General features: G+C 38.9%; 1 long non-coding RNA gene across 2 annotated transcripts in view; it reads right to left on the reverse strand.

Annotated features, from left to right (window-relative positions):
- Positions 1-15,290, reverse strand: part of LOC136249541 (uncharacterized) — a 32,548-nt gene that overhangs the window by 11,636 nt on the left and 5,622 nt on the right. The window contains exons 2-10 of one of the 2 annotated variants that reach the window (XR_010698248.1): positions 14,964-15,064; positions 14,036-14,110; positions 5,700-5,762; positions 5,589-5,650; positions 5,474-5,535; positions 5,350-5,411; positions 5,239-5,296; positions 621-746; positions 240-571 (exon numbers count right to left, since the gene is read on the reverse strand). This is a non-coding gene — a long non-coding RNA (uncharacterized lncRNA). The remainder of the gene's footprint in view (positions 1-239; positions 572-620; positions 747-5,238; positions 5,297-5,349; positions 5,412-5,473; positions 5,536-5,588; positions 5,651-5,699; positions 5,763-14,035; positions 14,111-14,963; positions 15,065-15,290) is intronic. The other variant, XR_010698249.1, reaches the window with a different exon arrangement.

Raw genomic sequence — 15,290 nt, forward strand, 5'->3', positions numbered from 1 at the left:
CAATAATAGACTATTTACAAACAGTTTCTGGTAGGTAAAGCAATGCCAAAGGGAAGTAGCAAGGTATGATATGAATACTCTTTACACATGAACATGATAAATCATGCTTGTAAGTAATGGCAAACATTGTAGGGGAAGGCCTTAAGGGTGCTCGCTGATATTTGAAGCCATACAAGGCGTGATTTTGTACTGTCTCTTATAACCAGACAACACGAACTGATAGCCATAAATGTACTTACTTAACAACCACACCATAATAATCCCAAAGTTAATTGGCGTCAGGTTCTTACTGATTTCATCATGATTTAATAGTAATAGCTCAGTAAACATGACTTCTGCAACTGAAGGAGAAAATGTAAAAATTAAGAGCCTACATATACAGTACACCCATGGTACAATACAGTACACTGTCTACCTCATGTCAGGTATACAAACATTCCTTAAAGCAACACAGCCATGCTGTTAGTCTTGATTTGATCATGAGTCTTGTCAACTTACCTGGTGGCCACTTCAGCTTTCCCCTCATGTGGTACATAAAATTGTCACTTACTGATATGCCAGTCAATGAGGGCTATATACAGTAATAATCACACCAGGAGCCATGACAACACCACACCCACCTACTATATATGGGATGTAGACAACTCTGCACCTTCTTCTCTACCTGTGGGTGTTCATAGGTCACATCAATATGGAAAGAGTGAAGAATGTTTTCATCACCATGGCAACAGATGAGAAAGAGTAGCCTGTAATAGAAGTAATAACTATAACAAAACACAAAATGACTACTGCACAACTTTACATACCTGAAACCCTGGGCCACACCTTGTATCGTGTTGCCATTAGCGACACCATTGTTCACTATAAATAACATGACTACATAGATTTTGCTAAGTTAGTTAGTTCATGGAATACAGCGCTTGGCCCTGTCCCAGGAGGGTCATTCCATGTCAAATCAACAAGGAATTTAGGGTCACCTCCCGGATTTTGACAAAACTTAGTGTGTTTGTAGTACCTGTGGTGCTTATCACTCATGCAAATTTTTAGCTCCATACACCCCATAGTTTCTGATTTAGGACCACAAATATTTTGAATATTTCATGAAAAATTGGTATATCTGTAGTTACAAAATCTACTGCAACTTTGTACTGTGTAAATATTTTTTAAACACAATTTTCACTGATGGAAGACTGTTGATTGACCTTTCTAGTAATCCCTAAATTATGGGATATCTACTTAACTATGGTTCAAAAGTACTTCATTGAAAACTTTAATCCTTTATATTTTGAAAAATGCTGCTTGAAATTTTTCAAATTCTTTTGTGAATATATGATTGGGTCATAGTCTATGTTTGATAAAATTTTTGTGGTGGGACCACAATGGGTTCAAGAGATATAATGAATTATGTTGTGGTATGCAGTGGAATTTGCAATCTATTATTGCTGTATTGGAGTGTACACCTCCAATAACCACTCACAACAAGGCTATGCCAAGTTTGTCTTACAGAGTGAAGGTGTCTAGGTACATTGCAACCTGTATTAGTAACCACCTGTATTAGTAACCACCTGTATTGAAAGGCCATCTATGTGCTGCAGTTAAGTTATACTTCTTTAATGCATAGCATCAATGTATCAACCCTTTCTAGCAAATCCAAAAATGATCCTTATTAAACAGGTTGACTATAAATTATAGATCTGACCACCATGTGTCCATAAACATCATGTAAATGTTGTACCATCTCTTCACAAGTACCTTCTTTATTAAGTTGAATCCCACAGTAGTGGACTTAGCCATATTTAAGTTGCGTATGTGGCTGCATAGGTACATACAACATAACTCCTCAGAAGGGATACCCGGATACCTTGATAACCAGGACACCTGTTTATACACTGTACTCCCACTCTAGCGGTGTACATACATTTAGACCAAGATACTTCTGTGGCTTCTGTAATATGAGCACTTTATTATGGTCCTAGCAATGGAGGGGTTTTACCATATGCATGCATTAATTGTACCTCATTAATTACTACATTACTTTACATTCACGACCACTTTGAAGATCAAGTCATAAATTCATACACATACTCACGTAGAAAGTAAACATGTTGACCACATATTTTAGATTTACCTGTACTGATCTTCAAAACGTGAACACAAACATACTTTGAAAAACCATTAATTTTAGTACTATAAATCACGCATTAAGGTGCAAGCAAGTGTTAATAATATAAAAACTCTTGGTACAAGTAATGCATCTACTGTATACAGTGTAACTCTTCTATTCCCGATGAAGTATTCATTTTGAGAAACCACAGACTTGTCTTGGGTCCAAAATGTAAATACGTAAAATTATAAAGTAAGATTATGAGGCTATCAAGGTACCCAGATATCCTTTTTGAGGAGGTCTGTTGTACCTATGCAGCCGTGTACGTAACTTGAATAGTGTAGAGTGGGGATATGTATGTAAGTGCACTATGGCAAGATTTTACTTAATAAATAAGGTACAACTAAAGAGATGATACAACATTAATGTGTTTATGGATGCATGATGATCTCATTTAATCAACCTGTCTAATAAGGACCATTTTTGGATTTGCTAAAAAAGATTGATGCTTTGGTGCTATACATTAAGATCCGATTAAAGTATAAATTAGCTGCAGCTTATGGATGGTCTTTCAATACAGGTGGTCACTAATACAGGTTGCAATGTACCTCGACACCTTCACTCTGTAAGACAAACTTGGCATGGCCTTGTTGCGAGTGGTTATTGGAGGTGTACATTCCAATACAGCAATAATAGACTGCAAATTCCACTACATACCACAACATAATTCATTATATCTCTTGAGCCCATTGTGGTCCCACCACAAAAATTTTATCAAACATAGACTATGACCCAATCATTATTCACAAAAGAATTTGAAAAATTTCAAGCAGCATTTTTCAAAATATAAAGGATTAAAGTTTTCAATGAAGTACTTTTGAACAATAATTACGTAGATATCCCATAATTTAGGGATCACTGGAAAGGTCAATCAACAGTCTTCCATCAGTGAAAATTGTGTTTTAAAATATTTACACAGTACAAAGTTGCAGTTGATTTTGTAACTAGAGATGGACCAAATTTTCATGAAATAATCAAAATATTTGTAGTCATAAATCAGAAACTATGGGATGTATTGAGCTAAAAATTTGCATGAGTGATAAGCACCACAGGTACTACAAACACACCAAGTGTCGTCAAAATCCGGGAGGTGATCCTAAATTCCTTGTTGATTTGACATGGAATGACCCAGGAAAGTTTCTGATGTATTCATTCACTCATGCTACGTACATGTGTTTACACACACCACGATGGAAACAACACATCACCACACTCACCATTCCAAGCTACAGTAGATGCAAGGCATGATATGAATACTATTTTTACATGAGCATGATAAATCATGCTCATAAGTAATGGCAAACATTGTAGGGGAAGCCTTACACTATATGGCTCATAGCCATGTACTCAAGGATATATTACTTAACAACCAAACCCAAAGTTAATTGTCGATGGTTCACCTTGTACACTACCTCACAGGTTCGTACCACTTGCAGTTGTCTTCTCTTTCTTCGTCTCCCCATACACAAAACTAGCATTGGTACCTGGCCCTACGCGCAGGAGCTAATCACTGTAGCTACTGTACTGTGTAGTGATTAGCAATTTGAAGTGAGTGCTCAATCAAACTGTATCGTACTGAAACATTGACTATCTTGCAGGCTGTAGACACCCTACACAGTACACGTCACCAAAGTTACTGTAGATGATTACATTTTATACACATGCAGTATAGTATCCCACTGCACATTAGCAGAATGCATAAACTCTCGTGCAGGACTATATTATTGCCCTAGAGTTGCAGTATTTCAGTGTACTAACCTACAGAAGTGGATAACTACAGTATTTTTTTCAATGGTTTAATAGTCCAGCTATAAACACTACAGTACCCCCATATATGGTATACACAAAGAACTGGCCGGGTTCCTCCCCTATGTACATGTAGGACTTTATTGCCTTACGCACACACGAGCACACACACACACACACACACACACACGAGCACACATACACACACACACGAGCACACACACACACACACACACGCACGAGTACACACACACACGAGTGCACACACACACACGAGCACACACACACACACACACACACACACACACACACACACACACACACACACACACACACACACACACACACACACACACACACACACACACACAAGCCTAATGTATTCTGCACACTAGACTTACGTACTGGACTAGTGGACTAGGCTGGGAAAAGGCTCTAGCAAAAATCTAGCCTTGGAGACACCTACATTGAGCTGCAACTGCTATAGTACTGCTTTTCAGGTTCTACATGCGTTAAATTGTTAGAATATATACATAAAACATGTGTACTAGCAGCAGTAGAGACTATTGTCATAGCATAAAATTCTTTCACTGCTCCTGTTCTTAGCGCAATTAACACAGATTATTTTTGATAGTGCTTAATGTGTCCTCTGATACTGGTACAGTTAGGCATGATTAAATGTAAATACACCTGTAGCTAGATATAAACTTACGAGCAAGCTGGTGGAGCAAACTACGTAACAAAGAAACTATTTTCTTGCCCATCACTGAACCTAAACCCCCAGCGATAATTTTCACTTTTAAACTAACACCTGGTCTGGCTTTACAGGATATGGAGCATCTTGAATGCAATTTCCAGTGCCATTCTCTTCCATTGCCGCCATTTGCCTTCCATCTCATGTGAAAATACTCATCACATGATGATGTCTCCATTAGGCCTGTACACCAACATCAAACCACCCGGGTTCAGTGGGGTTCACTGCACCATTCAGTTACGTATAACAAAAGCTTTCGATTGGTGCCTAGTTCTTATTGAGACCCCCTAAAGTGTTTTTTTTAATTACTCTGTACAAATCTTATCAGCTGCAATTAGTGTATCGTACCTCCTCTGAGATAGTATAGTGCCATACTAGCTATAGCATATATTCTAATAAATTAGTGCATGCGCAACCTTCATGGACTAGCAATACCAGCTCAATATTGGTGTCTCCAGCATTACTAAGGCTGGAAAATGCCTGGATTATTGCTAAAAGCCTGTTCCCATTCCAGTTTGGAAATACATTAGGCCATCAATTCCCTGGAACACTTTCACAAGTACATAACACTCACAAGTTGTAACGTATTCTGTGCACTGTCTATATCTCCGTCCCTATTCAGTGACACTGCTCTGAATGAAGAGACAAAAATAGTTTACTTTTACAACAAGTACGTAACACTTACATGTTGTAAGGTATTCCGTGCACTGTCTATATCTCTGTCCACATTTATTCAGTGACACAGTTCTATAGAGATAAACAAACATTGGAAAAATAGTTTACTTTCACAACAAGTATGTAACACTTACATGTTATAAGGAATTCCGTGCACTGTCTACATCTCCATCCATGTTTATTTAGCGACACAGTTCTGAAGAGATAAAAGAAATTGGAAAAATGGTTTAACAAGTACGTAACACTCACATGTTGTAAGGTATTCCGTGCATTGTCTATATCTCTGTCCATGTTTATTCAGTGACACAGTTCTGAAGAGATAAAAATAGTTTACTTTCACAACAAGTACATAACACTTACATGTTGTAAGGTATTCTGTGCACTATCTATATCTCTGTCCCATGTTTATTCAGTGACACAGTTCTGAAGAGACAAAAATAGTTTACTTTCACAACAAGTACATCAAGACACACGGTAGTGTGTCGTGCGGCCCAAGAAGCCGGCGTGCCATCCGTGAGTATATTAACAGGAAGAAAGAAAATGCAATTTTCACACCTATGTAGCTCTGTGATCCCTTATCCGATTGGAACCAAATTTGCTAGAGAGGTGCCGGCCAGCAAGGGGAGTCTACACACCAAATTTGAAGAAAATCGCTCCAGCCATTTCTGAGATACGAGCGAACAAAATTTCGTTTTAATTTCTTCGTTTTTTTCTTCTTCTTCTACTTCTTCATTTCGCACACTTTGCAAAATCCGCCATAAAACACGAATGCGTGCTCGGATCGGGCTGAAATTTGGCACACTTAAAGGGCTTATTAAAGCGGATCTTTGTACCAACTTTGGTAGGAATCCGATAAACATTCACGGAGTTATGACCGATTATTTGCGTAAAATAAGGTCGAAGGTCTGTCACGCCTACAGGGTAAACTCCTTTGAGGAATCAGTTGAAAATTGCTATGTAGATGGAGCAACCATCGTAGGAGTGCCTTTTTGTGGTTTGAAAGGAATCGGGATAAAGACCACGGAGATATGACACAAAACCCAACCTGTGTCAAAATTACGCGATCGATTTTTATGAATAAAAATACTATTAGTTTTCGTGTCTATCAGGCAAACCGCTTAGAGCAATGAGCTGAAAATCAATATGTAGCTGGAATAATCATCATAGAAAGCCCTTGCGGTAGTACAGAAGAATCGGATTACAAACCACTGAGTTATGATTCGAAACGCAACTACATGTAGCAAATGCGAGATCAAGATACTCTAATAGAACAGTCACCCTAATAAAGCATTCAGCTGCATTTATAATTTACTTAATTATATTACATTGTAAGTTATTCTGTAGGGAATTCAGCTACAAATAAGTCACCCTGTAGTCAGATCAGCCAGAAGAAGGTACCTAATAGAGAGTTCAGCTACAAAGAAACCATCATGTAGAGAGTTCAGCTCAAACAAATTGCCCTGTAGAGAGATCAGCTAGAAGAAGTTACCTTGTAGAGAGTTCAGTTACAAAGAAACAATCATGCAAAGAGTTCAGCTGCAAACAAATCACCCAGTAGAAAGTTCCACTATGAACAGATCACACTGTAGAGAGTTCAGTTAGAAACAAGTCATCTTGTAGAGAGATCAGCTAGAAGAAGTCACCTTGTAGAGAGTTCAGCTACAAAGAAACCACCATGCAAGAGAGTTCAGCTGCAAACAAATAACCTGTAGAGAGTTCAGCTAGGAACAAGTCACCCTGTACAGAGATCAGCTAGAAACAAGTCACCTGTAGAGAATTCAGCTACAAACAAATCACCCTGTAGAAAGATCAGCTAGAAGAAGTTACCTTGTAGAGAGTTCAGCTACAAAGAAATCACCATGTAGAGAGTTAAGCTGCAAACAAATCACCCAGTAGAAAGTTCAGCTATGAACAGATCACCCTGTTGAGAGTTCAGTTAGGAACAAGTAATCCTGTAGAGAGATCAGCTAGAAGTATCACCTTGTAGAAAATTCAGCTACAAACAAATCACCTGTAGAGAGTTCAGCTACAAACAAATCACCCTGCAGAGAGATCAGCTAGAAGAAGTCACATTGTAGAGAGTTCAGCTATAAAGAAACCACCATGTAGAGAGTTCAGCTGTAAACAAATCCCCTGTAGAGAGTTCAGCTACAAACAAATCACCCTGTAGAGAGCTAAGTTACAAAGAAACCACCATGTAGAGAGTTCAGCTGCAAAAAATCAATCACTCTGTAGAGAGTTCAGCTAGAAGAAGTCACCTTGTAGAGAGTTCTACAAACACATCACCCTGTAGAAAGATCAGCTAGATGAAGTTACCTTGTAGAGAGTTCAGCTACAAAGAAACCACCATGTAGAGAGTTCAGCTGCAAACAAATCACCTGTAGAGAGTTCAGCTAGAAACAAGTCACCCTGTAGAGAGATCAGCTAGAAGAAGTCACCATGTAGAGAGTTCAGCTACAAAGAACCCGCCATGTAGATAGTTCAGCTGCAAACAAATCAGCCTGTACAGAGTTCAGATACAAACAAATCACAGATCAGCTGGAAACAAGTCACACTGTAGAGAGATCAGGTAGTATAAGTTACTTTGTAGAGAGTTCAGCTACAAAGAAACCACCATGTAGAGAGTTTAGCTGCAAACAAATCACCCAGTAGAAAGTTCAGCTATGAACAGATCACCCTGTTGAGAGTTCAGTTAGGAACAAGTCATCCTGTAGAGAGATCACCTAGAAGTATCACCTTGTAGAGAGTTCAGCTACAAACAAATCACCTGTAGAGAGTTCAGCTACAAACAAATCACCCTGTAGAGAGATCAGCTAGAAGAAGTCACCTTGTAGAGAGTTCAGCTATAAAGAAACCACCATGTAGAGAATTCAGCTGCAAACAAACACCCTGTAGAGAACTCAGCTACAAACAAATTACCCTGTAGATAGATCAGCTAGATGAAGTTACCTTGTAGGGAGTTCAGCTACAAACAAATCACCCTGTAGAGAGTTCAGCTACAAAGAAATCATCATGTAGAGAGTTCAGCTGCAAACAAATCATCCTGTAGAGAGTTCATGCAGCTATGAAAAGATCACACTGTAGAGAGTTCAGCTAGAAGAAGTCACCTTTTTTAGAGAGTTCAGCTACAAAGCAACCACCATGTAGAGAGTTCAGCTGCAAACACATCACCCTGTAGAGAATTCAGCTACAAACAAATCATCCTGTAGAGAGACCAGCTAGAAACAAGTCACCCTGTAGACAGATCAGCTAGAAGAAGTTACCTTGTAGAGAGTTCAGCTGCAAACAAGTCACCCTGTAGAGAATTCAACTACAAACAGATAACCCTGCAGAGAGTTCAGCTAGAGTCAAGTCACCCTGTAGAGAGAATCCTGTAAAGAGTTCATCTACGTACAAGCAGATCACCCTGTAGAGATTTCAGCTACATTTCAAGTCACCCAGTAGAGAGATTTATCCTGTGGAGATTAATTGAGATGTAATAAATATCTAATCAAAAACAGCCAAGCTGTAAAAAAAGGTGCGGCCCCCAAAAAGGCCATGGTGAAAAAAGATGTGAAATCCAAGATGGCGGCCAAGAAATGGCTGTGATGGTAGGTTAATGGTTACATTTTAATAACAACAATTCAGGTGAATTTGGTGCCAAGACCAAGCGGCACAAAATTCACCTGAATTGTCGTTATTAAAATGTAACCATTAACCTACCATCACAGCCATTTCTTGGCCGCCATCTTGGATTTCACATCTTTTTTCACCATGGCCTTTTTGGGGGCCGCACCTTTTTTTACAGCTTGGCTGTTTTTGATTAGATATCACTTCTTTTTGTATTTGTATACTGCAAAGCCGGCCTATGGCTGGCTTTGGGGCTTTTTTAACCCAGGTGTTTTTTCTTTACTACAGTAAGAAGAAAAGAACTTAAAGAAGAATTTTAGTACTTCAATTATTTTTGATTTTATTAGTAATTATACAAATTATGTACATATATTTATTACATGCCCATTATGCCCCACAGGATATTTTTTTGCAGCTGATCTCTCTACTGGGTGACTTGAAATGTAGCTGAACTATATACAGGATGGTTTCTTTGTAGCTGAACTCTCTACAAGGTAACCTCTTCTAGCTGGTCTCTCTACAGGGTATTTTGTTTCTAGCTGAACTCTCTACAGGTGATTTGTTTGCAGCTAAACTCTCTACATGGTGGTGTCTTTGTAGCCGAACTCTCTAAATGATGGTTTCTTTGTAGCTGAACTCTCTATAAGGTGACTTCGTCTAGCTGAACTCTCTACAGGGTGATTTTTTTGTAGCTGAACTCTCTGCAGGGTGATTTGTTTGCAGCTGAACTGTCTACATGATGGTTTCTTTGTAGCTGAACTCTCTACAAGGTGACTTTGTCCAGCTGATCTCTCTACGGGGTGATTTGTTTCTAGCTGAACTCTCTACAGGTGATTTGTTTGCAGCTAAACTCTCTACATGGCAGTTTCTTTGTAGCTGAACTCTCTACAGAGTGATTTGTTTGCAGCTGAACTCTCTACATGATGGTTTCTTTGTAACTGAACACTCTACAAGGTGACTTCTTCTAGCTGATCTTTCTACAGGGTGAATTGTTGTAGCTGAACTATCTACAAGGTAACTTCTTCTAGTTGATCTCTATACAGGGTGATTTGTTTGTAGTTGAATTCTGTACAGGTGGTTTCTTTGTAGCTGAACTCTGTACATGATGGTTTTTTGTAGCTGAACTCTTTACAAGGTGACTTCTTCTAGCTGAACTCTCTACGGGGTAATTTCTTTGTAGCTGAACTCTCTATATGATGGTTTCTTTGTAACTGAACTCTCTACAAGGTAACTTCTTCTAGCTGATCTTTCTACTGGGTGATTTGTTTGCAGCTGAACTCTCTACATGGTGGTTTCTTTGTTGCTGAACTCTCTACAAGGTGAATTCTTCTACCTGATCTCTCTACAGGGTGATTTGTTTGTAACTGAACTCTGTACAAGTGCGTTTTTGTGGGTGATCTCACTGCAGGTTGATTTGTTTGTAGCTGAACTCACTAAAGGGTGATTTTGCTTGTAGCTGAACTCCTTGCATTGTATCTAGTTTGTAGCTGATCTCTCTACAGGGTGATTTGTTTGTAGCTGATCTCTCTACAAGTTGATTTGTGTGTAGCTGATCTCTCTGCAGGTTGATTAATTTGCAGCCGATCTCTCTACAAGGTAATTTGTTTGTAGCTGAACTGTCTATAAAGTGATTTATTTGTAGCTGATCTCTCTGCAGGTTGATTTGTTTTAGCTGAACTCTCTACAGGGTGATTTACTTGTAGCTGAACTCCTTACATTGTGTCTAGTTTCTAGCTGATCTCTCTACAGGGTGATTTGTTTGTAGCTGAACTCTCTATAAGGTGATTTGTCTGCAGCTGAACTCTCTACATGGTGGTTTCTTTGTTGCTGAACTCTCTACAGGGTGTTTTGCTTGTAGCTGAACTCTCTACAGGGTGATTTGTTTCTAGCTTATCTCTCTACAGGTTGATTTGTGTGTAACTGATCTCTCTACAAGCTGATTTGTTTGTAGCTGAATTCTCTGCAAAGTGTTTTGTTTGTAGTTGACCTCTCTTCAGGGTGATTTGTTCCTAGCTGATCTCTCTACAGGGTGATTTTTTGTAGCTGACCTCTCTTCAGGGTGATTTGTTTCTAGCTGATCTCTCTACAGGGTGATTTTTTGTAGCTGAACTCCTTACATTGTGTGTAGTTTCTAGCTGATCTCTCTACAGGGTGATTTGTTTGTAGCTGATCTCTATACAAGTTGATTTGTGTGTACCTGATCTCTCTGCAGGGTGATTTGTACGTAGCCGATCTCTCTACAAGGTAATTTGTTTGTAGCTGAACTATCTATAAGGTGATTTGTATGTAGCTAATCTCTCTGCAGATTGATTTGTTTTAGCTGAACTCTGATTTGTTTTTAGCTTATCTCTGTACAGGTTGATTTGTGTGTAACTGATCTCTCTACAAGCTGATTTGTTTGTAGCTGAACTCTCTACAGGGTGATTTGTTTCTAGCTTATATCTCTACAGGTTGATTTGTTTGTTGCTGATCGCTCTAAAGGTTGATTTGTTTGTAGCTGAACTCTCTGCAAAGTGTTTTGTTTGTAGTTGATTTCTCTACAAGGTGATTTTTTGTAGCTGACCTCTCTTCAGGGTGATTTGTTTCTAGCTGATATCTCTACAGAGTGATTTTTTGTAGCTGACCTCTCTTCAGGGTAATTTGTTTCTAGCTGATCGCTCTACAGGTTGGTTTGTTTGTAGCTGAACTCTCTACAGGGTGATTTGCTTGTAGCTGAACTCCTTACATTGTGTCTAGTTTCTAGCTGATCTCTCTACAGGGTGATTTTTTTGTAGCTGATCTCTCTACAAGTTGAATTGTGTGTAGCTGATCTCTCTGCAGGTTGATTAGTTTGTAGCCAATCTCTCTACAAGGTAATTTGTTTGTAGCTGAACTCCTTACATTGTGTGTAGTTTCTAGCTGATCTCCCTACAGGGTGATTTGTTTGTAGCTGATCTCTCTACAAGTTGATTTGTGTGTAGCTGATCTCTCTGCAAGTTGATTTGTTTGTAGCCGATCTTTCCACAGGTAATCTGTTTGTAGCTGAACTCTCTATAAGGTGATTTGTTTGTAGCTGATCTCTGCAGGTTGATTTGTTTTAGCTGAACTCTCTACAGGGTGATTGCTTGTAGCTGAACTCCTTACATTGTGTCTAGTTTCTAGCTGATGTCTCTACAGGGTGATTTGTTTCTAGCTTATCTCTCTACAGGTAGATTTGTGTTGATTTGTTCATTGCTGATCGCTCTAAAGGTAATTGATTTGTTGCAGCTGAACACCCTGCAAAGTGTTTTGTTTGTAGCTGATCACTCTAAAGGGTAATTTGTATGTAGCTGAACTCTCTCCACAGTGACTTGTGTGTAGCTGAATTCTGTGTAACTGAATTCTCTAGAGAGTGACTTAATTGTAGCTGAATTCTCTACACAGTGCATGACTTGTTTATAGCTGAACTTTCTTCAGTGTGACTTGTAATGTTCTGAATCTCTATAGTGATATATTTGCTTAACTCTCCACATGGTGACTGTATTCTTGCTGAACTGTCTATAAGATTAACTGTTTGCAGCTGAACTCCCTACAGAATAACTTGTGATGTAATAAAATTCTATAATGGAATAAATAAATTAGCCGAATGCTCTATTAGGGTGACTGTTCTATTAGAGTATCTCGATCTCGCATTTGCTACACGGTGTTGGCTTTCGAATCATAACTCAGTGGTTTGTAATCCGATTCTTCTGTACTACTGCAAGGACTTTCTATGAAGATTATTCCAGCTATACACCGATTTTCAGCTCATTGCTGTAAGCGGTTTGCCTAGGAGGCGTGAAAACTAATACTTTTTTATTCATAAAAATCGATCGCGTAATTGTGACACAGGTTGGGTTTTGTGTCATATCTCCGTGGTCTTTATCTCGATTCCTTTCAAACCACCAAAAGGCACTCCTACGATGGTTACTCCATCTACATAGCAATTTTCAACTCATTCCATGAAGCGGTTTACCCTGTAGGCGTGACAACAAATCGATCTTGTTTTACGCGAATAATCGGTCATAACTCCTGAACCATTCATCGGATTTGTACCAAATTTGATGCTAGGATTCGCCGTTGGACTCCCTTTCTGTGTGCCAAATTTCAAGGCGATCGGAGTACGCGTTTGCTAGTTATAGCAATTTTTGCAAGTGTGCGAAAAGACGAAGAAAAAAAAACGAAGAAGAAAAAAAACGAAACTTTGGAAGCTCGTATCTCGGAAATGGCTGGAGCGATTTCCTTCAGATTTGGTATGTAGACTCCCTTGGCTGGCGGGCAGCTGTGTAGCAAATTTGGTTCCAATCAGATAAGTGATCACCGAGATACAAAGGTGTGAAAATGACGTTTTCGTTCTTCCTGTCAATATACTCACGGGTGTGGTGCGCCGGCTTCTTGGGCCGCACGACACACTACCGTGTGTCTTGATATGCTCTCTTTTTATATTATGAACTCTTGATATATGCATTATATATATAATTTGTACATTTACTGATAAAATCAGAATGAGTTAAAGTGTTTATAAAATCTGCTTCATCTTTTTCTTTTTCTTGTGGAAAAGAAAAATATATAGGTTAAAAAGCCCCAAAGCTGGCCATAGGCCGGCTTTGGGGTATACAAATACAAAAAGAAGTGAAATCTAATCAAAAACAGCCAAGCTGTAAAAAAAGGAGTGCGGCCCTTGAAAAGGCTATGGTGAAAAAAGATGTGAAATCCAAGGTGGCGGCCAAGAAATGGCTGTGATGGTAGGTTAATGGTAAAAATTTTAATAATGACAATTCAGGTGAATTTTGTGCCAATTGACCAAGCGGCACCAAATTCACCTGAATTGTCGTTATTAAAATTTTTACCATTAACCTACCATCACAGCCATTTCTTGGCCGCCACCTTGGATTTCACATCTTTTTTCACCATAGCCTTTTCAAGGGCCGCACTCCTTTTTTTACAGCTTGGCTGTTTTTGATTAGATAACACTTACATGTTGTAAGGTATACTGTGCACTATCTATATCTCTGTCCCATGTTTATTCAGTGACACAGTTCTGAAGAGACAAAAATAGTTTACTTTCACAACAAGTACATAACACTTACATGTTGTAAGGTATTCCGTGCACTGTCTATATCTCCATCCATGTTTATTCAGTGACACATTCTGCTCTCGAACACCTAAATAAATGTACATAATGTTAACAGCATTCAAAACACACACGCACACACAACACAGATACATATACACTATAGACAGGACTGAGGTGAGTGTTTATCACGTGATTTACATTTTTTTAGGTGAGAAATCACGTGATTTACATTTTTTAGGTGAGAAATCACGTAATTTACATTTTTTTGTGAGTTTGTCAAAATGCTGACTGACCCGCCGCATCCGTGAAATATAAGATTAATTTGTCAAGGCCTTACTAGTACCAAGAGTAAATAATGAGAGTCTCTCATTATTTACTCTTGCTAGTACTGATAACTTATACACAACACTGACACTTGTAATACGCTAATACAGCAGTCAGGAATGCTCTTAATATAACTCTGAGGATAGATTTATTGGAAAGGAAAAACTTACTCTGGTGACCAACTCTGACAGTAGATTGTACACCCTTGAGTCATTTTCTAAACGAAGGCTACATGTGTTGTTTACCAGGGGCTGTGTGGTATCATAGGTATGTTATATAATATCTATGGTTGTTCACCAAAGGCTGTATTGTACATGTCAGGGTTGTATGTTATTAACAGAAACTGTATTGTACTGTGTTGTATGCCAGACATTTCACAGGCATTCATACAAGAGAACCAGCTGTTTGTGCCCTCTAGTAGATCCAATGCTTTAGATCATTTGGCACAAAAAATAGATTCGTATTAATATAATCTACATGTGTGGGTGTGTGCATGCGTGTCTGTATGTGTGTGTGTGTGTGACCTGCTAAGTGATATCGTCAACGATTTTGCCAGTGACGGACCCCTTGTTACTGTATATACCATACATCATGTTTAACTTGTTACGGTACCTGACCTTGTTGTGTTCTAGGAAGGAGTTTGCTGCCTCATTTATGGCCAAGCACACAAACAGAACGTCTTCGTACTTTATTGACCTCTTGACTGGGAAAGGTATCACTGATAACAATGAAAACATCAGAATGTGAATTTCATTTGTGCAATCACATGATGTAATATGCATTCCATCTGCACAAGTACCTGATGCTAGAGTACAATACAGTCCCCTGGCACAGTACAATACAGTCCCCGTCACAGCTCAATAGAGCCCCCAGGCACAGTACAATACAGTCCCCTGGCGCAGTACAATATAGTCCCCTGGCGCAGTACAATATAGTCCCCTGGC

This window comes from Dysidea avara, chromosome 3 (genome assembly GCF_963678975.1).
Source record: "Dysidea avara chromosome 3, odDysAvar1.4, whole genome shotgun sequence".
NCBI classification, from domain to species: domain Eukaryota; kingdom Metazoa; phylum Porifera; class Demospongiae; order Dictyoceratida; family Dysideidae; genus Dysidea; species Dysidea avara.